This window comes from Thamnophis sirtalis, unplaced genomic scaffold (assembly GCF_051295495.1).
Source record: "Thamnophis sirtalis isolate CommonGarterSnake01/CBP01778 unplaced genomic scaffold, rThaSir2_p1.2 scaffold_9, whole genome shotgun sequence".
NCBI lineage: Eukaryota > Metazoa > Chordata > Lepidosauria > Squamata > Natricidae > Thamnophis > Thamnophis sirtalis.
Genome location: NW_028261389.1, coordinates 13917491 through 13943488, shown reverse-complemented (window position 1 = coordinate 13943488; position 25998 = coordinate 13917491). Strand labels below are relative to the sequence as shown.

At 42.7% G+C, this 25998-nt stretch overlaps 1 protein-coding gene across 1 annotated transcript in view; it reads left to right on the top strand.

Annotated features, from left to right (window-relative positions):
* The window catches only part of CALD1 (caldesmon 1), a 220412-nt gene that overhangs the window by 59112 nt on the left and 135302 nt on the right, over positions 1-25998 (top strand). Inside the window, exon 2 of the mRNA XM_087722848.1 lies at positions 16429-16554. The gene's annotated coding sequence lies outside the window, so the exon portion shown is untranslated. The remainder of the gene's footprint in view (positions 1-16428; positions 16555-25998) is intronic.

The window sequence follows — 25998 nt, the reverse complement described above, 5'->3', positions numbered from 1 at the left end:
AGAGAAAGAAAGAAAGAGAGCCAGAGAAAGAGGGAGAGAGAAAAAGAAAGAGAGGGAAAGAAAGAGAGAAAGAAAGAGAGAGAGAGAAAGAGGGAGAGAGAGAAAGAGAGAGAAAGAGAGAGAGAGAGAGAGAAAGAGAGAGAGAGAGAAAGAGAAAGAGGGAGAGAGAGAGAAAGAAAGAGAGAGAAAGAAAGAGAGAGAAAGAAAGAGAGAGAGAGAAAGAGGGAGAGAGACAGAAAGAGAGAGAAAGAAAGAGAGAGAGAGAAAGAGAGAAAGAGAAAGAAAGAGTGAGAGAGAGAAAGAAAGAGAGAGAAAGATAGGGGGAGAGAGAGAAAGAGAGAGAAAGAAAGAAAGAAAGAGAGAGAAAGAGAGAAAGAGAGAGAGAAAGAGAGAGAAAGAAAGAAAGAGAAAGAGGGAGAGAGAGAGAAAGAGAAAGAGAGAGAGAAAGAGAGAGAGAGAAAGAGAGAGAGAAAGAGAAAGAGAAGGAAAGAGAGAGAAAGAGAAAGAGAGAGAAAGAAAGAAAGAGGGAGAGAGAGAGAAAGAAAGAGAGAAAGAGAGAGAGAGAGGGAGGGAGGGAGGAAAAGAGAAATGTTTAGATAGTTGGATAGTTCAAACTTAATCACCCAGGAGAAATAACTGACTAAAAACAATTGTTAATATGTTTGTTTTTTAAGGGACTTCTTGAAAAGGCAACAGGGAGTGAGGGGATGGTTTGGAAAGAGGTCATCTTGGGCTGCAGTTGACTGTCTTGTTGCAAAACCAGTTGGGGCAACAACAGTCCTACAGCTATGATTCATACTGGCCACTTTTTGATAAAGGAGAATATTTGTAGCTCAGGGTTGGAATAAGGGGTCCTCTGTGCTCTCTGAGCCTGGTTGTTTTTATGGAGATGCTTCATTACCCAAACTAGCTTGAATTAATCAAGTTTAACAGTAAATGGTCGAATGAGCTGCCAGGGCAAACCACTAGAACAGGGCTCTCCAAACTTGGCAACTTTAAGACTTGTGGACTTCAACTCCCAGAATTCTCCAGCCAGCAGAGCTCAACTCTGGGAGTCTTAAAGTTGCCAAGTTTGAAGACCTCCGCATTTGAGAGCAAACCTCACTCCTTAATAGCGCTGATGCTGTTACCTAGTTGGGTAATAAGACTTCTGCATAAAAACAATGAAGCTCAGAGAGAGCCAAGGACCCCTCATCTCACCACTGTTTTGAGCAAGTGCTCAAACAAATTTTAGAAGCAGGCCTTTGCCTGGTGACGGTGTAGATTCAGCTCAAGCACAGCAAATAATCTGTGCATTACCTTCCCAGTTTGGTATTCATCTCCTTCCACTGTTGCTTTAATTTAGGTCAAAGATCTCCAGCCTTTAGGTGCCCGTGGAACATCAGCAAATTATAACCTTGCTATGGAAAAGGCTCCATCTTTTCATTTGGTTTTCCATCCAGTGATGGCCTTTCAGTTGTCTTCCAAGTGCATTTTTAATGCTAAATGACAGAACCAAAGTCATTGGCAGATTGTGGTGTGACAATATCTTCTGGAAAATTCCCTGAGACACCACTAGGATGTCTGGAACAACAAAATCTGGATTCTCTAATCCAGTTCCATGACCTTCAAGTGAGCATTAGAAAGCCAAATATGGATCAGAATATGATAATAACAGAGTTGGAAGAGACTTTGGAAGTCTTCTAGTCCAACCTCTTCTTCAACCTATACCATTTCAGACAAGTGGTTGTCCAATCTCTTCTTAACAACCTCTCAGGATGGAGCATCCACAACTTCTGAAGGCAAGCTCTTCCACTGGTTAATTGTTCTTACTGTCAGCAAATTTTCCCTAAATCCTGGATTGGTTCTCTCCTAGATTAGCTTCCACTATAGCTTCTGCCTTCATATGCTCTGGAGAATAGATTGACTTGCTCTTCTTCATGGTAAAGGTAAACGTTCCCCTTGGACATATATGTTAGTCATTCCCAACTCTAGGAGGCGGTGCTCATGTTCGTTTCAAAGCCAAAGAGCCAGCGTTGTCTGAAGACATCTCCAGGGTCATGTGGCCGGCATGACTAAATGCCGAAGGCGCATGGAACGCTGTTACCTTCCCACCAAAGGTGGTCCCTATTTTTCTACTTGCATTTTTACGTGCTTTTGAACTGCTAGGTTGTCCGAAGCTGGAACAAGTAACAGAGCTCACTCCGTTACGTGGCGCTAGGGATTCGAACTGCCGACCTTTCTGATCAACAAGCCCAGCATCTTAGCCACTGAGCCACCGCATCAATATAATAAATACATCTCTACCTGGCTGCCAGTAAGGAAACAGCACCATGATGAAAGAGATTCATGCTTTGATTTATTTTTTGCTTGTAGTTTTCAAACCATATTGCTGTAAAAAATGATGAATGGATCTTCTTTCAGGGTCCATGACTTTGACCCGTGTCAGATGTGCAAGAATTCTGGTCTCCCCTAATGGCACTAGAAAGGTTTTTTTTTTAGAGTTTTGCTCACCCGAAAATGGAACAGACACTCTAAGCCAAAAAAATCCCCCCAAAAACAAGAGGCCAAGAACTTGGACAAATTCCAGCCAAAATAGCTTCGTTCCAGTGAAAACAGGAATCAGATGTACAGTCCCTCTGATAGACTAATAGCATAGTGCTATTTGGCCTACGTTAATTGCAGTGACATTAGAACCACTTTTTTTCGTTTGCAATTGCCTTAATAGTTACCATCCGTGGCCTAGCATGTCAAGCAGGAATATCCCTTGTAGAAATAACTCGTGCATTAGATGTTTTGGTAGATCTTGGTTATTCCTGAAGGTCATTAGAAAAAAAAAGCTAAGCAGCGTTTGCATCTGCAATACCGACGAGAAGGGTGGTAAAAAACAGATGTGACCTCTTCTATTTCTGTGTTGTGGTAGGAGACGCATGTTTGAGGACGTGCCTTGTTGCGATCAAGTCTTACTCTTGGATATCCCTAAATAACTCTTTAATTCATTCAGCATCCCCCCAATCTTGTACCCTCTAAACATACTGAACTTCGTTCCCATAATTTCCAGGCATGCAGAATGAACTTCCTTTCCCAGATCAGCATGAAAATATCACATGTTAATTGGTTACTAGTCATGACCTCTACCCAGAGGAGCTAAGAGCTCCACTACTATGAGAAGGAAGAGTTGGATTCAAAAATATCATCAGAACTAAAATACCACAGATTCTTTCAATGGGAGATCCTGCCACAAGGGCCAGAACATCAGCATAATGACCAAGGACATGAATAAATATGTGTGCACACACCCACATCTACTGTAGGAAAAGGGAGCTATAAGTACTATGAAAACCGTTCTTTTCTTTTCCCTAAGAAAAACCAAAGCTCTGTATGTTTTATTTGAAATGCTTGAGTATCTCCATTTTGCTCTGGATCAGGGGTCTCCAAGCTTGGCAACTTTAAGAATTGTGGACTTCAATTCCCAGGATTCCTCAGCCAGGACATGCTGGCTGTGGAATTCTGGGAGTTGAAGTCCACAACCCTTAAAGTTGCCAAGTTTGGAGATCCCTGCTCTAGATGAAATCTTGCATAAAGTACAAGTAGTGCTTGGCTTATCACTGCAATTGGGACTAGAATTTGCATTGCTAAGTAAGGTGGTTGTTAAATGAACCTCACCTGATTTTGCGACCTTTTTGCCATAGATGTTAAGCAGATCAATGCAGTTGTTAAGTGAACCACGTGGATATTAAGTGAATCCAACTTCCCACACTGACTTTGCTGGTCATTGACATTAGGATCAGCAGTGGGATTCCAAATCTTTTCCTACTGGTTCTATGAGAACACGCTTCGCATATGACAGAACCGAGGTGGCGCAGTGGTTAGGGTGCAGTACTGCAGGCCACTTCAGCTGACTGTTATCTGCAGTTCGGCGGTTCTAATCTCACCGGCTCAAGGTTGACTCAGCCTTCCATCCTCCCGAGGTGGGTGAAATGAGGACCCAGACTGTGGGGGCGATATGCTGACTCTGTAAACCGCTTAGAGAGGGCTGAAAGCCCTATGAAGCAGTATATAAGTCTAACTGCTATTGCTATATGCGCGCAGCACTCAAAGACCATCCTCTGTGTCACTGCTGGTGAGTGGAGCTGCTGTTTAGCTCAGCTGAGGCATGGCAATCCGCTCTGCCACGTGAATCAGCTGAGCTAAAAAACAAGGAAATATAGGACAGGAAATGGCGGGGCCGGGAGGGCGGGGCCAGCCAGAGGTGGTATTTGCCGCTTCTCCAAACTACTCAAAATTTCCGCTACTGGTTCATGAGAACCGGTCCGAACCGGCTGAATACCACCTCTGATTGGGATGCTGCATCCCGCATAAATACATGCTGGTTGCCAAGCGCCCAAATTTTGATCGCATTACCGTGGGGGTTGCGGCAGAGAGTTAATGGCGCAGTAAAGAGTGATGGATAAGGGTGAGCTTCAACCTGTGTCTCCCTAGTCTTAATTCTACACTTTAACAAAGCTCCTACAATATACCACACTGTTGCACAAGTACAGAGAAACATTCACTGCTCTTGCTCTTTGCATGAAATTCAACAGCAACCATGACCTTCAAACCCATTAAATATGCAACTAGGGGCCCAACTGACACGAAGAAGAGGCTTCTGATCTTTTATCTTCATTGCCTCTTTTACCAGGAAGGGTGATGTAACGCATTGTCGCATACAGACTTCAGTCCTCCAAGTTCTCCGAAAGAATGTCGAGCATTTCATCAAGCTCATCAAGTGGATGGGAAAAAGTCAAAGGGGGATTTTGAGGGGGGGGGGATTTTTTTTCCTAGGCATTCCAAATGCTTGACCAGGCACCCCAGAGCGATCTTCATTCTGGAGAAGCAATGCTATGGAGAGAGAGAAATATGGCACAGCGGATGGCTGTCTCAGAAAGTATGATGACACAAACTCAGAATTCAGTGGGAGGACTGTATGTGACTGGGCATTCAATGTAGTAAATATTCTTAGCAGGATGTCTGTGTGTGTGTGTGTGTGTGTGTGTGTGTGTGTGTGTGTGTATACACTATATTGCCAAAAGTATTCACTCACAACTGATTCTGATTATGTGGATGGGTGAGCGAATACTTTTGGCAATATAGTGTATGTATAAATGCCCATTAGTCCCAAGTGCTCAGCAATAATTCCACAATATTCCGCAATAATTCCACTTTTTTCTGTATTAGTGCCTTCTCCATTCTGCAAACATTTGGATATATTTGAATCGAGATTTAAGGGTTTAGGGTTTTTAGGGTTTTATTAACACTTATAGGCTGCCCTTTTCCCTGAGGGGACTCAGGGCGGCTTACATAAAATCAAGGGAAGGGATATACAAACAATAACACATACAAAACATAGAGTAAAATAATGAGCAACATTCATTCATCATTCGGGTGGGGGCAATTATCTTTGTCCCCAGGCCTGACGGGCTAGCCAGGTCTTAAGGGCTGTGCGGAAGGCCTGGACGGTGGTGAGGGTACGAATCTCCACGGGGAGATCGTTCCAAAGGGTCGGAGCTACTACTGAGAAGGCTCTCCTCCTTGTAGTTGCCAATCGGCACTGACTGGCAGATGGAACTCGGAGGAGGCCTAGTCTATGAGATCTAATTGGTCGCAGGGAGGTAATTGGCAGAAGGCGGTCTCTCAAGTACGCAGACCCACTACCATGTCAGAAAATTTCTCCTTATTTCCAGGTTGAATATCTATCTTTTTGGTCAGTTTCCATCCATTGTTCCTTGTCTGGCCTTCAGGTGCTTTGGAAAATAGATTGATCACCTTCTCTGTGGCAGCCCCTCAAATATTGGAACACTGCTATCATGTCTCCCCTGGTCCTTCTCTTCTCTTCTCTAGATTAGCCATGCCCAGTTCCTGTAACCATTATTCATACTGCATGTTTTAGTCTCCAGTCCCCTAATCATCGTGGTTGCTCTCCTAGAGTCTCAACATCTTTTTTATAGTGTGGTGACCCAAACTGGATGCAATACTCTAGGTGTGATCTTTATAGATTCATATTTTTATATTTAACATATTTATAGAGTCATATTTCTATATTTATCATATTTCTAGATATGGTTTTTGTCCATGCCAGCTGGGAACTGTAGAAGCCAAAATCTTGCTATGCAGCTCTTCCTTTCCATCTTCCCCGTATGCAAAGAAGGGCAAGGAATTAGCATCATTGTGTAGCTGCTGAGACTCGGTACTCTCCCATCCTCCCATGCTGAGAATTGTGGTTTAGCACCGCCAGGGAGCCACAGATCGACAAATGCAATTTCAAAGGAGCAGTGCTTTCTATTTATACGAGGAGACCTGTGAGACCCATTGGGTCATTATTTCAGAGATTTCCTTAACTAAACAAAGAAATAGAATGACCCTGGGTGGGCCAAAACAGCAGTGACAGTGGTAGCAACTTCCAACTTCCTGCTAGCTTCCCCACTGACTTTTTGTGTAGGAAGCTGGCAGAGAGCTTTGAAAATGATGATCAGGTGACCACTGCTCTGTGTGGCATTTTTGCTCCCAGGAGGATGTAGGGAGGTCTGCTAAGCTCAAAATGGGGTGCACGTGTGTGTGTGTGTGTGTCATGCATGCATGCGTGGAGTGCGTGGGGGACGGGGGTGTCACACGAATATATATATCTATTATAAAAAAGTTTTTATTTTTAGACAAACATAAAACATACAGACATAAACACACACAAAATAAAAATCCTTCTCCAATTACTTACAGTATGTTGATTGGTTACAAAACTTTTGTGCCCTCTCACAGTAGTCTTCACTTGCAATTTACATAAAGACTCATATCATCATTATAATATATATGTATACAATTGTTATGGTTATTAAACATTCAATTGACTATAGCTATTATTACATCCTTTTTATGTAGAATATTCTAAATTTAAGATAAATTTATATTATGGCATTTACATCACCTTATACATACATATAGAATTATTTATCTTTTATAACAAAGCTTTTAAACATCCATAGTCCTCACTTACAATTTATATAAAATTTCATATCTTCTCTATCCCTTCTTTATCTCTGTCTCTACGGGACGGTTTAGGTCCAAAAGGACTGTCCAGCAGCAGAGATATTGACAGCAATCCTGAAGCTCCAAGATTGCATGTCGTGTCGTAGTGACGTCAGCTCCGCCCTCACACGACACTATATATATCATTCATTCTTTTCCTTTTCCTGTCTAATACAGGATTGGGAAAAATAAATACCCGGTCGATGCTGGGTTATCAGCTAGTAAATAATAAACAATAAATGATAACTGTAAGTAAGTAATAAATAATAAATGATAACTGGCAACCTGAATTTAAATGATGTTCCTAGCTTGGAAAGCAGAATAGGAGTGGCTTGTTTTGCCTCCATCCCAACTCTGCTTCTTGTTTTCCTTCCTTGGTTCTTAGAGAAATGGGAAGACCTTTGTGGGTGATGGAAAGAAGCTATGCCATTAATAAACTGCTGTAGAGTCTAGACAACATTTAAGCATCAGCAGTCAGCACTTAAAAGTTTCCCATGAGAAGCACAGCGGTCCTGGAATGCTGTAAATAACTTAATGCTGTTTGTGTTTCCTGAAGACAAAGGGGAGACAACTGGTTGGCTTTTAACCATTTGTGTCTCACAATCACCACAAGGTTTCTGACTGCGTTTTCCAGTGGCTTTTAGCACTCATCTGGCGGTGCCTAACTTAAAGGCCAACTTTCTCCTCTTTTAGAGAAAGAGCCCTTAAACAGTTATACTAAATCTGAAAATAGATTCTTGTTATTAATTTTACTCACTGTCCAAGGTACAACTGATCTGTTGCCCGGCTATTTATTTATCCTAATTCTGTGCTAGGTTGGCGCCCCCTTGTGTACTGTGAAGCCATTTCCATGGCAACTGCACTGTGCTGTACAGTAGGCGCCAGCCTAAGGCACAACAGGCTGTACCCTAACGCTATTACACTAATGCACACTATCATTGTCAAAAGTACTGTGATTTGACACTATAGATATAATCCATTCCTTTTCATTTCAGCGGCCCAGGCGTTCCAGATTTATGCTGGAACACACACAGACACACACAGACACACACCAAGGGGTGTTAGGGGTGTCTTACCCCCATAGTATTTGTTTCCAGAGAGCAAGTCATCTGTGTACCAAGTTTGGTTGAAATTGTTTGAGGCATTCCAGACTTATGCTGGAACACCCACTCACACCCACACCCACAGTGCCACACCCACACACCCCCACACACACTGAACCAGAAGCTTTGTCATATTTATGTTTTTTTTCCTACTGTGATTTTTTTTAACATAAGAAAGTTCTTAGAATACGCACCCCTCACTTCAGTCTTCAGTACAGGTAGTTCTTGACTTACAACCATTCATTTGGTGACAATTTGAATGACGCTGAAAAAAGAGACTTGATGTTTTTCACATGTATGACCGTTGCAGCATCCACATAGTCACATGATTAAATTTTGGATGTTTGGCAACTGGTGTGTATTTATGACGGTTGCACTGTCCCGAGGTCAGGTGGTCACTTTTTGCGATCTTCTGATAAGCCAAGTCAATGTGGGAGCCAGATTGACTTAACAACCATATTACTGATATAACAACTGGAGCAGCGGTGGAATTCTAAACCTTTTCCTACCAGTTCTATGAGAGAGCACTTCACACGCGCACCTAACATGCGCTTCACACATGTCCGCAGCACTCAAAGACCACCCTCGGTGTCGGAGCTGATGAGCTGAGCTGTTGTTTAGCTCAGCTGAGGCGCAGCAATCCGCTCTGCTGCGCAAATCAGCTGAGCTAAAAAACAAGAGAATATAGGACAGGAAATAGTGGGGGCGGGAGGGCGGGGCCAACCAAAGGTGGTATTTTCCTGTTCTTCGAACTACTCAAAATTTCCGCTACCAGTTCACCAGAACAGGTCCGAACTGGCTGAATGCCACCTCTGAACTGGAGTGTTTTGCTTAAGAACTGTGGCAAGGAAGATCGTAACAGGAGACAAAATTCACTTAACTGTCTTGTTAGGAATGGAATTTTTGGGGATCAATTGTGGTCGTAGGCCGAGGACTACCTGTATTACACCGCACTTTAAATCTAACAGCAGATGAAATAAAAACCAAGGTTTCAGGAGGCATGGAAAAGAAAGCAACCCGTAGTTGCTTGACGTATGGTTAAAGCACGATTAAAATCAACCAGTTGCAATTGTTTCTATGATGTGCTGAATGACATTAGCAATAGAACAATAGCGATAGCATATAGTTAGTTTACTTTATTGTCATTGCACCTCATACAACAAAATTAAATGCCCTCTTCAGTGTTTATAACTACAAAAATAAAACACCAACACACATCCTTCACATTCGATACAATTGAATTGAAAACCCCTGATATTGCATTAATATTGCACTATGCCGCTTTACAGCCCTCTCTAAGTGGTTTACAAAGTCAGCATTCCCCCCCCCCTCCCCATTTTACCAACCTCGGAAAGATGGAAGGCTGAGTCAACCTTGAGCCGGTGAGGATCCAACTCCTGTCTGTGGGCAGAGTTAGCCTGCAATTCTGCATTCTAACCACTGCGCCACCACAGCTCCTCTGCTATCTCAGATTGCTATTTACCGGCTTTCAGGCTCACCTGGTTTTACAACCAGAGGTTATTCTCTCTACAAATTTTAATAAGAATAAAACAAACAAAAACATGCTTCCCGCTTCTTCCCTCTGAGGATACTGATGGAATGCTAACCAGTTCCCTCACAGCGAAGACATAGTTTATTTTTAATTAAAAATAACAAAGTTGAATTGACCTTCGTTTTCTCCAGCTGCTCTTTTTCCATCATGGCAGCTTATAAGCCATAAACTCCTCGCCGCTTGTTGGAAGAAATATCCATCTGGTTCAATTCCAAGCTGGGAGAAAGACACTAGAAACATGGAGGCTGATTGGAAAGGAGGTTTAATGATGAAGCAGAATAACATGGGGCTCTGAGCAGCTGACCACATGGAGATGAGAATGCAGGTTTTTTTTTACACCTTCTCTGGGCTTTGCACTTGAGCTTCCTGTTCCTGTGCAAGAACATGCATTCTATTGGCTGTTGTCAGACTCCTATGGAGCCATGTAGGGGTTATAGCTGGCTCTATAGGCAGCGGTGGGATTCAATTTTTTTTACTACCGGTTCTGTGGATGTGGCTTGGTGGGCGAGGCATGGCTTGGTGGGCGTGGCTTGTCAGCGTGGCAAGGGAAGGATACTGTAAAATCTCCATTCCCACCCCATTCCAGGGGAAGGTTACTGCAAAATCCCCATTCCCTCCTGATCAGCTGGGACTCGGGAGGCAGAGAATAGATGGGGGCGGGGCCAGTCAGAGATGGTACTTACCGGTTCTCCGAACTACTCAAAATTTCTGCTACCAGTTCTCTAGAACTGATCAGAACCTGCTGAATGCCACCTCTGTCTCTAGGTAAAATAGAACTCCTATGTTTCTGTCAGAGCTAAGTTTGGTTGAAGTTTCTGAGCTTGATGCAGTGAAGGGGCCTTGGGCAACTCCTATTGTGGCTGAGGGCTAATCCTACTTTTGTTGGATCTTGGGTGAGCGTATTTGCTTATGAATAGAGCTAGCTATCTCTTTATCTTGTAAGTGCTGACGTATGCTGGGGGCTATTAAGAAAGGCGGGGGGCTGCTTTCCAAGAACATGCTTCTCCATTTCTCCCTTTAGGGAAATCTAATATTCTGCCTTTTAAATATTTCCTAAAATATTTCATTCTTTTAGGAGAGGGGTAGGTGCTAACTTTCTACACACTGTTCATCAGCACTTGTACATGACTTGGGGAAGGACTGCAGGAGACCACTGCAGAGATATCAAAAAACTCAAGGCGGCAACTACAAGTTCACAAACAAAACCCCAAACTTTTTTCATGTGTGTCTGTAAAGAAGAGCAGTAGCAGAAATCTGGACTTTTTGACACCAACTTACAGATATAAGGGGAAGAGAATTTATAAGGATTCTATTTTATTTTATCATCTTATCTTATCTTATCTTATCTTATCTTATCTTATCTTATCTTATCTTATCTTATCTTATCTTATCATCTCATCTCATCTTATCTTATCTTATCTTATTATTTTATTTTCAGCATCCAGCCGGAACTTTTTATGTTTTTATTTGATATTTAGGTCATTCCCCCCCCCCTTTTTGTACACATTTTTTAATTTTTTTGTCATTAGTGTTGGGTGTAGGGTTTTTTGGTTATGTATTTTATTCTTGTTGATAAAACAAAATAAATATCTATATATAATAATACAAATAGCAATGGCAATAGCAGTTAGACTTATATACCGCTTCATAGGGCTTTCAGCCCTCTCTAAGCGGTTTACAGAGTCAGTATATCGCCCCCAACAACAATCCGGGTCCTCATTTTACCCACCTCGGAAGGATGGAAGGCTGAGTCAACCTTGAGCCGGTGAGATTTGAACCGCTGAACTGCAGATAGCAGTCAGCTGAAGTGGCCTGCAGTACTGCACCCTAACCATTGCGCCACCTCGGCTCTAATAATGGGAAATACCTTGAGGGCTTGGGTGGGGCAGATGTAGTGTATATTGAACGGAGAGCTTTTTTGATTGGTCAGCCTTCGGGGCTAAAATGGAGAAATCAATCAATCAAATCTAAATGAGGTTGGAAGCAAAATACATTGGCTGATCTCCTTCCGTTTTCTGCTACCATCCGTTGTGGGCAGTGCTTGTTGTGTGTCCAGATGATCCATCCCCACCAGTTTCTTCCTTTTTATTCCTATCCCTCCACTGAGACTGATGGGTGAGAAAATGCTTACACCAGATGTTATGGGATAAGTGATGAAGCTGTTCTCTGCAGGGGAAGCAGCTTATAAGCCGCATCTCAGCGGACTCTTTTACTAACAAGAGAATCTGGGGCTGTAATTCTTGTGTAGAAAAATGTCTTGGCAAATCCCTAATACGCTTTATTTGGAAATAGATTGAGAGGGGTCAGTTGTTGGTGAGAAGATTAGGATGGGAGAGTGGAACTGGATCATAAGAATATTATCATATACTTTTCTGTTGAGGAGTAAATCACCAAATGTTGTAGATCTTTCTCCAAAGGAAAAAACAAGTTAACAAAACCAGTAAAACAATATTGGTGGAAAGGCACTCCTTAAAAGTATTTGTCTCTGGAATTACCATGTAATTCAAAATAAACTTTAAAAAAAAGTTTGAATCACTCTTTCATGTCAGTTTTCATGGTCTTTTCCTTGAAGGTCATATTAATTTGGCATCAGATGAAAGTTAACTCTAGCCTGGAATGAGGATTTGCTAGAGAGAGAACTTTTTTTGTTTCCATCTAAATCAGCTAGGCAATCAAAGGATCATCTATAAAAAGAAATCCCCCAACCTTCCTTGGCAAGGACTTCTGGAACCACAGAACAAATGTTGTGGTCCCTAAATGTGGCTGATAGGAGTTACGTTCTAAAGCAAGGGTCAACAACCTTTCAGACCTCAGGGATCACTAAATTCATAATTTTAATAGCAATAGCAGTTAGACTTATATACCGCTTCATAGGGCTTTCAGCCCTCTCTAAGCAGTTTACAGAGTCAGCATATCGCCCCCACAGTCTGGGTCCTCATTTTACCCACCTTGGAAGGATGGAAGGCTGAGTCGACCTTGAGCCGGTGAGATTTGAACAGCCGAACTGCAGATAACAGTCAGCTGAAGTGGCCTGGAGTACTGCACCCTAACCACTGCGCCACCTCGGCTCTTAAATCCCGCGGACAACGAATATGATCTGCCGAATGACTGGCTGGGTGGGCATGGCTAGGTGGTCATGTGACTGGATGGGCATGGCCAACTCACATCAAGGGTTGCCTTGCCAGCCTCTACTCACCACTCCTCGCCTGTCCGTCTGGGCTCCTTAGGGCCCCAACAGGAAGCAGTTGCTGGAGCTAAGCAGCCACCATGAGAAAGAGTTGGCAAAACAGCTCAGTTCAAATTGGATCTGACCTAGAAGGAGGCTCAGCAGAAGCACCTCACTGAGGACTATGAGCATAGGCTTTCCAAGCAGAGGGAAGACCTGCAGGAGTGCAAGGGCAGGTACCAGCCCCTGGAGGCTCAGTGGGCTGAGATGGTCAGCCAATTCTAAGCCATGATGCAGTCCCAATGGAACAAAGCCCTCCGGCTCTTCACCACCAGTGGCACTTCCCTCCAGCCTTCACCCAAAGCCCTGCACCAGGAGGCTGAAGCAGACCCCAAATCGGTATTTCTGCCCCCCTCTGCCTGACACAAAAAGACCCCAAAGCGGGAGACTCTCTGCAGCAACACAAGCATTCATTGCACGTATCCAGCCCAGGAGCCGTAGTTTGAGGACCCCTGATTTAGTGCAATATAAAAAATGCCAATAATTTTTCTCTGGACCCCCCAAATTTTCTCACAGACCACCAGTTGGTGACCCACTGTTCTAAAGCACCTAGAAAGCTATGTGTTGCTTAGTTGGCATTATCAGTTCTCAATCTCTTGGGTGGCTGTCCAAAACCCATACCTCTTTCTGGCATGTCAGGGGTGTCGGTGAGCCTGTGAGACATTGTTTGATATTATGATCCTTCTCTCAAGGAGAGAACGGAACCTAGAACTAAGGAAAGGTTTCCTGACAGTTAATCAGTGGAACAATTTGCCTCCAGAAGTTGTGGGTGTCCAACACGAGAGGTTTTTAAGCAGAGATTAGACAACCATTTGTCTGAAATCATTCCTGCTTGAGCAGGGGGTTGGACTAGAAGACCTCCGAGGTCCCTTCCAACTCTTTTATTCTGTTATTCTGGGTGCCATTTTCCTCTTTTATTTAATTGTTATTAATTTGGCATTTTTTCTGTTCCCCTCCCTCAAAGTCGATTATGCGAGATGGAGAGGCAGCTGCATAAATTGAATTCAATGACACTAAAACAAAACAAATGAAATAATAAGAGGGAATCAAATCCTCATAGGGTTCTCTTCAGCAAGATTTGTAGAGAAAAATGGGTTCGAAAGATTCCAGCAATGAACTATTTCCCATTTAGAACCAATGTATCTCCAGGGGAATTTAGGACAGAGTCTTTCTGAGCTTCTTTCTAATAATCTTTCTGCGATCTGACAGAGAAGCAGATCCCTTTTACCAATAATAGAAAAGTTTGAATCTATTAATCTTTGTAAGGCTGGAGACCAACTATAATTCTGTCATGCCAATCGAAGAGAAGATTTGTAGCTCGGGATTGAACTGTGGGGCCCTTGTCCCAAAGATGCTTTTTCAAGCGGCAACTGGACTTTCTGTTTTATCTTTGAAGACGTTTCGCTTCTCATCCAAGAAGCTTCTTCAGCTCTGACTAGATCAGTGTTTCTCAACCTTGTCAACTTGAAGATATCTGGACTTCAACTCCCAGAATTCCCCAGCCAGCATTTGCTGGCTGGGGAATGCTGGGAGTTGAAGTCCAGACATCTTCAAGTTGACAAGGTTGAGAAACACTGGACTAGATGGTAGTGAATGGAAGGATGTATACTCCTTGCAGACAGCTGGGCATTTGCATTCTTTTAGAGCCATGATGGTGAACCCCACAGGTGGCACACGGAGCCCTATTAGCCAGCACGGCAGCCTTCAGCTCCGGTGCACATGCATGCACTGGCCAGCTGATTTTTCGGCCTTCTGGCGGCCTGGGGGAGGCTATTTTTGCCCTCCCCAGGCTTCAGAAAAGCCTCCAGAGCCTGGGGAGGGCAAAAAATGGGCCCAACAGGGCCACCGGAAGTTGGAAATGGGCCGTTTCTGGCCTCCAGAAGGCCTCCTGGGGGCGGGGAAGGCCACTTTTGCCCTCCTCAGAATCCAAGAAAGCTGTGCGTGCATATGCGGGGCAGCAGGATGGTGGTGTCATGCGTGCATATGCATGGAGCACAGTATGGGGGGGATTAAATTATAGGTGTGGGCAGGCAAGCACGCGTGATAGCTTGCATGCACATGTGCTTTTGGCACCCAAGGCGAAAAAGGTTCGGCATCACTGTTTTAGAGAGGCAAGAAAAAAGAAATGCACAGGTACAGTATAGGTGGTACCTTGCTCAATAGTAGTAACTGTGAGAGGGATCGTGGAGTCCTAGTGGACAACCATTTAAATATGAACCAGCTGTGTGCAGCAGCTGCCAAAAAAGCCAACACAGTTCTAGGCTGCATAAACAGAGAGATAGAATCAAGATCCCTTGGAGTGTTAATACCACTTTATAATGCCTTGGTAGGGCCACACTTGGAATACTGCATCCAATTTTGGTTGCCACGATGTAAAAAAGATGTTGGGACTCTAGAAAGAGTGCAGAGAAGAGCAACAAAGAGGATTAGGGGACTGGAGGCTAAAACATACGAAGAATGGTTGCAAGAATTGTGTATGTCTAGTTAAATGAAAAGACTAGGGGAGACAGGATAGCAGTGTTCCAATATCTCAGGGGTTGCCACAAAGAAGAGGGAGTCAACCTATTCTCCAAATCACCTGAGGGCAGGACAAGAAGCAATGGGTGGAAACTAATCAAGGAGAGAAGCAACTTAGAACTGAGGAGAAATTTCCTGACAGTTAGAACAATTACCGGTAATCAGTGGAAAAAGCTTACTTCTAGAAGTTGTGAATGCCCCAACACTGGAAGTCTTTAAGAAGATGTTGGATAATCATTTGTCTGAAATGTTATAGGGTTTCCTGCCTAGGCAGGGGGTTGGACTAGAAGACCTCCAAGGTCCCTTCCAACTCTGCTATTGTATTGTATTGTATTGTATTGTATTGTATTGTATTGTATTGTATTGTATTGTATTGTATTGTATTGTATTGTATTGTATTGTATTGTACTGTACTGTACTGTACTGTATTGTATTGTATTGTATTGTATTGTACTTGGAGGTTTATCTGGGAACTGCTGAACGTTCTGTGTTGTAAACTGGAGATAGATGATGTATCCCTCCCCTTGAAGAAAGGGCTGTTCAATTTTGACATAGATGGCCTCATCGACTCCTCTTTGAAACCAGCGGTCCTCTCTATCAAAAATGTGGCCTCTGTTGTCTTCAAAACAGTGGCCTTTGTCTTTCAAACGCAAATGGACTGCTGAATCTTGTCCCGATGGATTTGTTCCCCTATGTTGAGCCATGCGTTTATGAAGTGGTTGCTTTGAAGGAATTGGTTTGGACTGGATGCAGAACTGTCATTCTAGATTAACCCCATCTTTCAATCTATGTATAATGCTTCCAGGCTGGTCAAGACAGGGTGAGGTAAATTCCAAAGCTTATTGGGTTTGAAAAATAAAAAGAGTAGTCCCTTTTTTGGGGAGGGAATGATTCTACTCAAGCTTGGATTTAGAGCATAGAATTATACCTGACTCTTAAAAAGAAATGAGAGGCCAAACTTTTATCTTTGTCTTTTGTTCAATTTTCCTCAGGCTAACATTCTTGGAGGAAATTCTTTTACGTCCTTTCAGCTCTTCGAAATCTTCATCCCAAGCTGCATTTGCTTGTCAGATAACTGCAGAAAGTTGGTGTTATCATCAAAAGCGAATAGTGGAAAGGTATTTTTTACCCTCCAAATGATCTACTGTTAAGATTCCCATATTTTCCAATGTAAATGGGAAGGAGGAAAAGGAAGAAAGAGAGGGAGAGAGAGGGAGGGAGAGGGAGGGAGGGGAAAAAGAGAGAGAGAGCTCTCAGGTTGTTATATATGCCTTAAAAGAGAGAAATGTAGAGGAGGAGGGAAAGGGTGGGAGAGAGGGAGAGGGAGCAAGAGAGGGAGTGGGAGAGGGAGGGGGGAAGAGAGAGAGCTCTCAAGTTAAATATGCCTTAAAAAGAGAGAAATGTAGAAAAGGATGGAAAGGGAGGGAGAGAGGGGGAGAGAGAAGGGAGGGAAAGGGAAGGAGGGAGGGAGGGAGGGGGAGAGAGAGAGAGAGAGAGAGAGAGAGAGAGAGAGAGAGAGAGAGAGAGAGAGAGAGAGAGAGAGAGAGATCAAGTTGTTAAATATGCCTTAGGTTTTTAAAATCTGTTTTCTGCAAAGAGTAAAATGTATGTTGCATTTTTCATGAATTCACATGTAAAGTGTTAAATTTGAAATATATATGAGGCTTTTGATTGTCCCCCCATTAGAAATCCATCGCTGAGTTTATGCACCGATTCACTAGGTCCACTGGTTTTGGCTTCTTGTCCCGTCCCCCCCAACCATGGTTTGGTAATATTGATCAGTGATTGACAATTACTGTTGTACTCATATTGCAATCACAAGAAGGGTATCACACCAACTGAAGATGTCTGCAGCCAGAAACGTTTTTGACATGCGATCGAGCAAAGAAAAAGGAATAAGAGATGCCTGTTGATTTTATTTGCTGTTCAGTCACTAAGTCCCCTTTGACTCTTTGCAACCCCATGGACTGCAGCATGTCAGGTCCCTCTGCCCAAATTCATGTTCATTGTGTCAATGACCAGCGGGGGGGTTGCACATTTCCTTACCTCCGGTTCACCACGCGGACACGCAGGCATGGGGAGCCTTTTGTGTATGAGCTGGGCTTTCCACGCATGTACTTTGCTCACATGTGTGCCTTCTGTGCATGCGTCCGCCCTCAAAAACATGCATAAATGGATGGGCAGGTTGGCGGGCACACCCGCACGTTCCACTACTGGTTCGAGTGAAGCAGTCCGAACCGGCTGAATACCACCTCTGTCAATGGTACTATATAACCATCTTATCCTCTGTTGTCCTCTTCTCCTTTTGCCTTGAATCTTTCCTAACATCAGGGTCTTTTCCAATGAGTTCTCCCTTCTCTTTTGGTGACAAAAGTGTTTGAGGTTCGGCGTCAGTATTTCTCCTTCCAAAAAACAGTCAGGATTGAGTGATTTGATCGCTTTGCAGTCCAACAGACTCTCAAGAGTCTTCCCCAACACCACAATTCAAAAGCATCCATTCTTTGACACTCAGTCTTCCTTGATAGTCCAGCTGTCACAGCCATACATTACTTTTGGGAATTGAATTGAATTTTATTATTTGTATGCCGCCCTTCTCCGGGAGGGACTCAGGGCGGCGAACAACTCAAAAGGGGAAAAGGGGAACATAGAACAGAATACAAGTAATTAAAATAACCAAGAATCACACAACCATACAAGTCGAGAGGGGAGGGGGACTCATCAACCCCAGGCCTGCCGGCAAAGCCAGGTTTTGACGGCTTTTCGGAAGGCCTGGAGAGAGGCGAGGGTCCGAATCCCTGCGGGGAGTTCATTCCAGAGGGCCGGAGCTGCCACAGAGAAGGCCCTCCCCCGGTTAGTAGCCAGGTGGCATTGGCTGGTAGACGGAACCCAGAGGAGGCCGACCCTGTGCGATCTAACGGGTCTTTGGGAGGTAATTGGCAGCAGGCGGTCTCTCAAGTACCCAGATCCAATACCATGAAGGGCTTTATAAGGTACGACTAGCACTTTGAAGCGTATCCGGAGACTAATCGGTAACCAGTGCAGCTCGCGGAGGATAGGTGTAACGTGGGTGTACCGAGGTGCACCCACAATCGCTCGCGCGGCTGCATTCTGTACGAGTTGAAGTCTCCGAATACTCTTCAAGGGCTGCCCCATGTAGAGCGCATTGCAGTAGTCCAGTCTATGGGAAAACCATAGCTTTGACTACAGTTCATTTTATTAGCCCTAGCTAATAAATCATCATCATAATCACCTTTAAAATTCTTTTAAAGTTCTTATTATTCTCACCATTTCAGATTTAATCCTTTTTTTTTTTTAACTGTCTGTTATCTCTCTAAAGTAGTTCCTATGTGACTATCCTGCCCTTTTTGCATTTTGGAAAAAGAAAAAGAAAAGGAACAATTTAAAAATAATAATGGAAAAAAAAAACCAGATTATCCTGATAAAAACACACATTGCATTTAAAATGCCCTTGGCCAAATAAATTATACTTCCAGTGCATCTTGAAGACATTTTTTTTAAAAAAAAAGCATAAACCCTTTCTGACAGTTCTGCTATAATTCCTATAAAAGGAGGAAAGAAGGGTCACCGGAGGTTCACTTTCAAGAATTTCTTGATTTATTTTATTTAAATCTTTATAGGCCATCTTTAGGATTAAAATTCTTCCAAGGCAGCTTCCAATAGTCAGCATAAAATACAAATAAACTTCAAGTAAAGCCAGCATGAATAAGAGCCAATGATAATAATAATAATAAACCATCTGGCTCTGTACAGGATTTACAAATAGGAGGGCTGCAGAAATTGTCTGATGCTCAGACTCCCCACACTGCCAGAACCTGGTTAATCTCCTAGTAGGTGATTGAGACCAGAAGTAGCCACCTCTAGAAAAGAGATTCAGAATAACAGAATAAGAGCATTGGAAGGGACCCTGTAGGCCATCTAGTCCAACCCCCTGCTCAAGCAGGAGACCCTATACCATTTCTGACAAGTGGTTGTGTCCGGTCTCTTCTTGAAAGCCTCCAGTGATGAAGTTTCCACGACTTGTGAGGGAAAGCTGTTCTGCTGGTTGATCGTTTTCACTGTCTCCTTATTTCTAGATTGAATCGATCAGTTTCCATTCATTGTTTCTTGTTCTGGCTTCTGGTACTTTGGTTAATAGGTTGTCCCCAACCTCTCTGTGAGAAGCCCCTCAAATCTATCTATATAATAGCCAGATACCAATCACTCATTACGAAATCTCCATAACTGTAAAGCCTACAAACTTGAAATTTGGCACGTACAGTATGTTCCTCTTGGCTTCCAGGTGCTTGCTAAAAAGGATTTTTCGAAATGACTATCAGATTTCTTATACGGTAATTAACATGCTCTGATGCTAAGGAATTCTACTTCCCCTCCCCACCTGAAAAGAACTCTGTTACAACTGCCAGTTGCCTTATATTAACACACTCTAATGCTAAGGAGTTAGATTCTACTCCCCCTCCCCACCTGAAAAGAACTCTGTTACAACTGCCAGTTGCCTTATATTAACACACTCTAATGCTAAGGAGTTAGATTCTACTCCCCCTCCCCACCTGAAAAGAACTCTGTTCCAACTGACAGTTGCCTAACATTCCGTTACCTCAGTTCAAACTGGCATATGTTCCACTCCTTCACTCAGAAATGGTGTGCAGCTCCTTATAGTACTAAACGTCAGTACCTCACCAAAATGTCTACGCCTTCCACCTATGGAACTGCTTCCGGACTCAAGACAGCAGAAGCTATATTCCTTTATGTGTTTCAATCACCAACCACCACTGAGCCAACAGATTGTGAACCAAATTTCTCCTGCATAGCCCTATCACATAGTTTCATCGTGAAGCATGTGTATCCAGCTAGTATTAGAATACTGGTATCATGTCACCCCAGGTTCTTCTCTTCATTTGATTAGCCATGCCCAGTTCCTGCAACTGTTCTTCATATGTTTTAGCCTCCGGTCCCCTAATCATCTCTGTTGTTCTTCTCTGCACTCTCTCTAGTCTCTACATATTTTTATAGTGTGGTGTCCAAAACTGGATGAAGTATTCCAGGTGTGGCCTTACTAAGGCTTTATAGAGAAGTACTAGTACCCCAGTACTAGTATTCCTGGGGAGAATAAAAAATTATATTCGGACAGAGATAAATTATTCAAATAGGAAGGGTTAATTGCCTTCCTTCCTTCCTTCTTCTGATGCTACAGCTTTATGGGAAATCAGTTCAACTCATCACAGGTCACACTACTGTAGCAGTGGCCCCAAACATCTGTTTCTCGGATTACATTAGAGGTTTATTTAAATGAGTTTTGCCAAAATTGCTTCTAAACATTTTGTTTCCATAAAAACCTCTTGTGGGGAAGGGCAAGATAATAAAGGGGTATATGTGATATATATATGCAATGTGCAGGAGCCAATTTCGTGCAGTGGCTAGCAACCAGAAGACTAAGAGTTCTAGTCCCTCTTAGGCCCCTCTTAGGCAGAAAAAACCAGAAAGTCCAGTTGCTTCTTGAAAAAGCACCTTCGGGCTAACCAGTAGAATGGCTTTCCTTCAGAAGTTGTTGGTGCTCCATCACTGGAGGCTTTTAAGAAGAGACTGAATAGTATAGGGTTTCTTGCTTGAGCAATAACAGCATTTAGACTTATATACCACTTCTCAGTGCTTTACAGCCCATTCTAAGCAGTTTACAGAGTCAGCATATTCCCTCAACACTCTGGGTCCTCATTCTACCAAAGGACGGACATTCTACAGAAGGACGGAAGGCTGTGTCAACCTTGAGCTGGTCAGGATCGAAGGAATCAAACTCCTGGCAATGTGAGCAGTATTAGCCTGCCATACTGCATTCTAAGCACTATGGCGCCACGATTAAAAGAGCTCCAAGGTCCCTTCCAACTCTGTTATTCTGCTATCTGTTAAGACGCTCATCCTCTTGTCAGGGTAATGACGATTTAATAGCTGACCAGCTGCTCTAAGGCTGTAAACCAAGATGATGACACGAGGATGAGTCTGCAGGGCTACTGCCACTTTAAGAAGCTGTATATATAAGGGAGGCCATGTGAGGATCTCTCTCTCTCTCTCTCTCTCTCTCCTTGGGTATCTCTCTCCTCGTGTATCTATCTCCATTGTAGTTCTCCATTTAGAGTTGAAGATTGATTGCTTGCCTAGTATTTACCTGAAACATGTATGTATGTAGGAGAGAAGCAACTTGGAACTGAGGAGAAATGTCCTGACAGTTAGAACAATTAATCAGTGGAACAGCTTGCCTCCAGAAGTTGTGAATGCCCCAACACTGAAAGTCTTTAAGAAGATGTTGGATAGCCATTTGTCTGAAACGGTATAGGGTTTTCTGCCTAGGCAGGGGGTTGGACTAGAAGACCTCCAAGGTCCCTTCCAACTCTGCTATTGTATTGTATTGTATTGTATTGTATTGTATATCTAAGTCCTGTTTGTAAACCACTGTTTGAAAGACAAAACCTCGGTGTATTGTATTTTGCTCCTGGGTTGTCTCAAAATAGTAGTCACGCTGTGCACACTCTGACACCTCTTTTCCAACCATTTGAAGAGATGTGCCTCTATCATCCCAGACACTTGTGCTTTATATGCGGCCACGACACAACTAGGGAGTGGCCAAAATTGCCTTAATCACTGATGGTTCCTCTTTCAACAATACAACTAGTGTACAGGAATGGAAGGAAATGATTAACTTCCTTCTCCATCCCTGGGCTGATCCCATTGCCCATCAGCACCCCTTCCCTAGCAGAAGCCATCTGCATTTGAAAAACCTGACCGTTCAGTGTAGAAAGACACTCACACACTCGCGTCACAGGAAGCTTGGCTTCACATCTGAAGCATTTGTCAGCGTTAATGCCGCCAATTCTTGGCAGAGCCTCATTATTCTTGTAGTCTTGCATTAAGGATCAGCACGGTCGGCTCTCAAGTGCAGCCAAGGCCTGCCAAGTCCCTTGCTTATTGAGCCCGCTGAGCTCTGCGTCCACCTTCACCTGTCATTTGACATTTTTTAAAAAAATAAAATAAAATATTTTTTAATTTTTTTAAAAAAAATTAATATATTTTTTATTTTTTTTTAAAAAAATTAAAATATATTTTTTAATTTTTTTAAAAAAAATTAAAATATTTTTAAACTTTTTTTAAAAAAAATAAAATATTAAATTAAAATTAAAAAATTAATTTTTTAAAAAAAAAATCAAATCAATGCGTGAACAGGGTGGCACCTGGGCGTCCTACATTCTAATGCAAACAAAACTAATAAAGTGAATCATACAGTAATTATTACATTCAGTCAACTTATGTATTTCTAATAATAATACACATTTATATTACCGTGTTTCCCTGAAAATAAGATAGGGTCTTATTTTCTTTTGACCCCCCCCCCAAAATAAGCGCTTGGCTTTATTTTTGGGGAGGTCTTATTATGTTTGAGGTGCAGGAGGTGGCGAGCGTGGTCACCTCATGGCTGCTGCTGTGTTGTGCTGCTGCAGCAGCAGGGAGGCGCGTTGCTGGGCCTGCTGCTCTTTTTGCGGAGGCCATTAGCGTGACAGAAGGGGCACGATGGCTAGGGTTGCAGGAGTGGCTGTCAGGTAAGGGCGTGCGTGGCACGACAAAACCGCGCTCGACTAAAGCGCGCCCGATGAAACCGCGTTGCTGACGTCATCAACAGGGCGACAACAGCGAGCGTGGAGAAAGAAGGGTGCTTTAAATAGCGCTTTTAAAGCAAGCCGATTCAAGTTAAGGTAAGGGTTAGGTTTAGGGTTAGGTTTAGGGTTAGATTTAGGGTTAGGTTAAGGGTTAGGGTTAGGTTTAGGTTTAGGTTTAGGTTAAGGGTTAGGTTTAGGGTTAGGTTTAGGATTAGGTTTAGGGGGATTAGGTTTAGGTTTAGGGGTTAATTTTAGGTTTAGCGTTTACAGCGTGCTTTTTTCTCCGCGCTGTTGTCGCGCTGTGATGACGTCAGCTACGCGGTTTCGTCAAGCGCCCTTTAGTCGAACGCGGTTTTGTGGTGGAACCAAGGGCGTGTGGGGTGCGTGGGGCATGTGCCCCCTCCTTTCTGCCCCTCCGGCCTTGCTTCCTCACCCCATGTTGTCTGCACGGCAGAGGAAATGGTGGGGACGGGCTGCACATGCGCTTAAATATTTTGGGGGAGGTCTTATTTTTGGGGGAGGGCTCACTTTAGTGCATGCTCTCAAAAGCCCGATTGGCCTTATTATCTGGGGAGGTCTTATTTTCAGGGAAACAGGGTGGGTTATAGTCCATCATTATTCAATTATTCTGTGTTGTATCTTATTATTGTTTTTAATTGAGAAACACTGACCTAAATGTTAGATTTGTAAACCCAATCCTGTATTGAGTTGTAGTTAGAAATGGAAAGGATTTACAAAAAGACAGGGCTGTATTACACCGCAAGGATGGTCAACCCACAGATCACCTAAGGGTCCCCAGCTCCCTCTCTGCGACTCAAGATCACTGATTTTAGGAAAGTGTGATTCCCCCCCTTGTTAATTCTAATACAGATACTGAGTAGGTGTGTAAAAGGCCTGCAAGGATTAATACCTCAATTAAACTGTAGTTTCTCTACAAATCCTGTCTAAAATCGAATGAAATATTAAATACTCCCACTCCTTACAGCATCCCAGAGTCAATATTCATGTGCCCAAATCTCTCACAGATTGAAAAAAGCAGGTCCCTCGGCAGTAAAAATGACATGAATCTCCAGAAAGAAAGAAAGGAAGGAAGGGAGAGAGAGAAAGAAATAATAATAATAACAACAACAACAACAACAACAATAATAATTCGCGCAGACTGATTATAAATTGCGGCACAATTCATTAGCACAAATGATCCATTGGAATTTGTGCAAAAATTATAATATTAAAACAGCAGCAAACTGATGGGAACATCAACCTGAAAAAGTCACCGAAAATCAGATGGTCAAGATCTTGTGGGATTTTTGCATACAAACAGACAAAATACTGGCACATAATACACCAGACATCACACTGGTTGAGAAAAATAAGGTCACAATCATAGACATCGCAATACCAGGTCATAGTAGGGTCGCTGAGAAGGAACATGAAAAAATCGCAAAATACCAGGACTTAAAAATTGAAATTCAACGACTATGGCACAAACCAGCAGTGGTAATTCCAGTGGTAATTGGCACACTGGGTGCTATTCCAAAAGCACTGGAATTATATTCAAAACAGTTAAAAATTGACAAAATCACCATCAGTCAAATGCAAAAAGCCGCACTGCTTGGATCTGCACACATATTATGAAAATACGTTACAACATCCTAGGCCCCTGGATGGGGCCCGACTAGTAACCAATGCCAAATCTGGCGAAACAACTGGCCGCTGTGATACAATTGTATAATAATAATAATAATTTGTCAGTGTACAACGTATGTACAATGAGATTGGTTGAGCTTCTCAGTGTATCCCCCAACACAATATAACTCACAGTGAAGACAGAAAATCCCTAACCCAATAGAAAGAAAGAAAGAAAGAAAGAAAGAAGAGAGAGAAAAAAAGAAAGAGAAAGAGGGAGAGAGAGAAAGAAAGAGGAAGAAAGGAAAAGAGAGAGAGAAAGGAAGAAAGAAAAAGAGAGAGAGAAAGAGAAAGAAAGAAAGAAAGAAAGAGAGAAAGGAAGAAAGGAAGAAAGAAAGAGAGAGAGAAAGAGAAAAAAAGAAAGAGAAAGAGGGAGCGAGAGAAAGAAAGAGAAAGAAAGAAAGAAAGGAAAAGAAAGAGAGAGAGGAAGGAAGAATGGAAGAAAGAAAAAGAGAGAGAAAAAAGGGAGAGAAAGAAAGAAAGAGAAAGAAAGGAAAAAAGGAAGAAAGCAAAAGAGAGAGAGAGAAAAAGGAAAGAAAGAATTACTGTACATCTGCTTTACAAGAAGGAAAAGTGAAATTCAGGTAGTAATTTTTGCATCTCAGGGCATCCTGGTTTTGACAGCCCTCTAGCCGCTAGTCCACTATGCTTTTTATCTAGGGTTCATCTGGGTTTTGTAAAGAACACATTCCAGCAAGAAACAAAAGCCATAAAAGAGACTGCTTCAAAGCAAATGGCTTGACCATGGAGATAAAGAACACACATACACACCCCTGACAAAGTTAGCTTTCCCATGATAGGCTTGGGATCAGCAGTGTGGTTCAGAAGCGATAAGCAGTGAACGAGAACAACAACAAAAAATTGTGCAAACCCCATTCCACTGATGCTTAAAGCTTTGCTCCAGGGAAGTGAAATCCATTTCTCAATTTTTAAGCAGAATGAATCTGGGAGCATGCTGGGAAGGTGTGTTTGGAATAGAGTTATATTAAGGTCTGTATTTTTTTGTTGGCTAATAAAAATAAATTCAGTAGCAGTGTTTTACTCATTAGCAGTCTATTTAGTTAGGCTTAGTATTTTAAGGCCTGATTTTAGTTATCTCTTTTTTTAATTTTTTTTTATTATAAACACATTGACAAAGACATATGCAACATTTACACATCACATCCGAACTTCGCGTTCCTTCTTTTCGCAGATATCTATCGGTGCATCTTTACA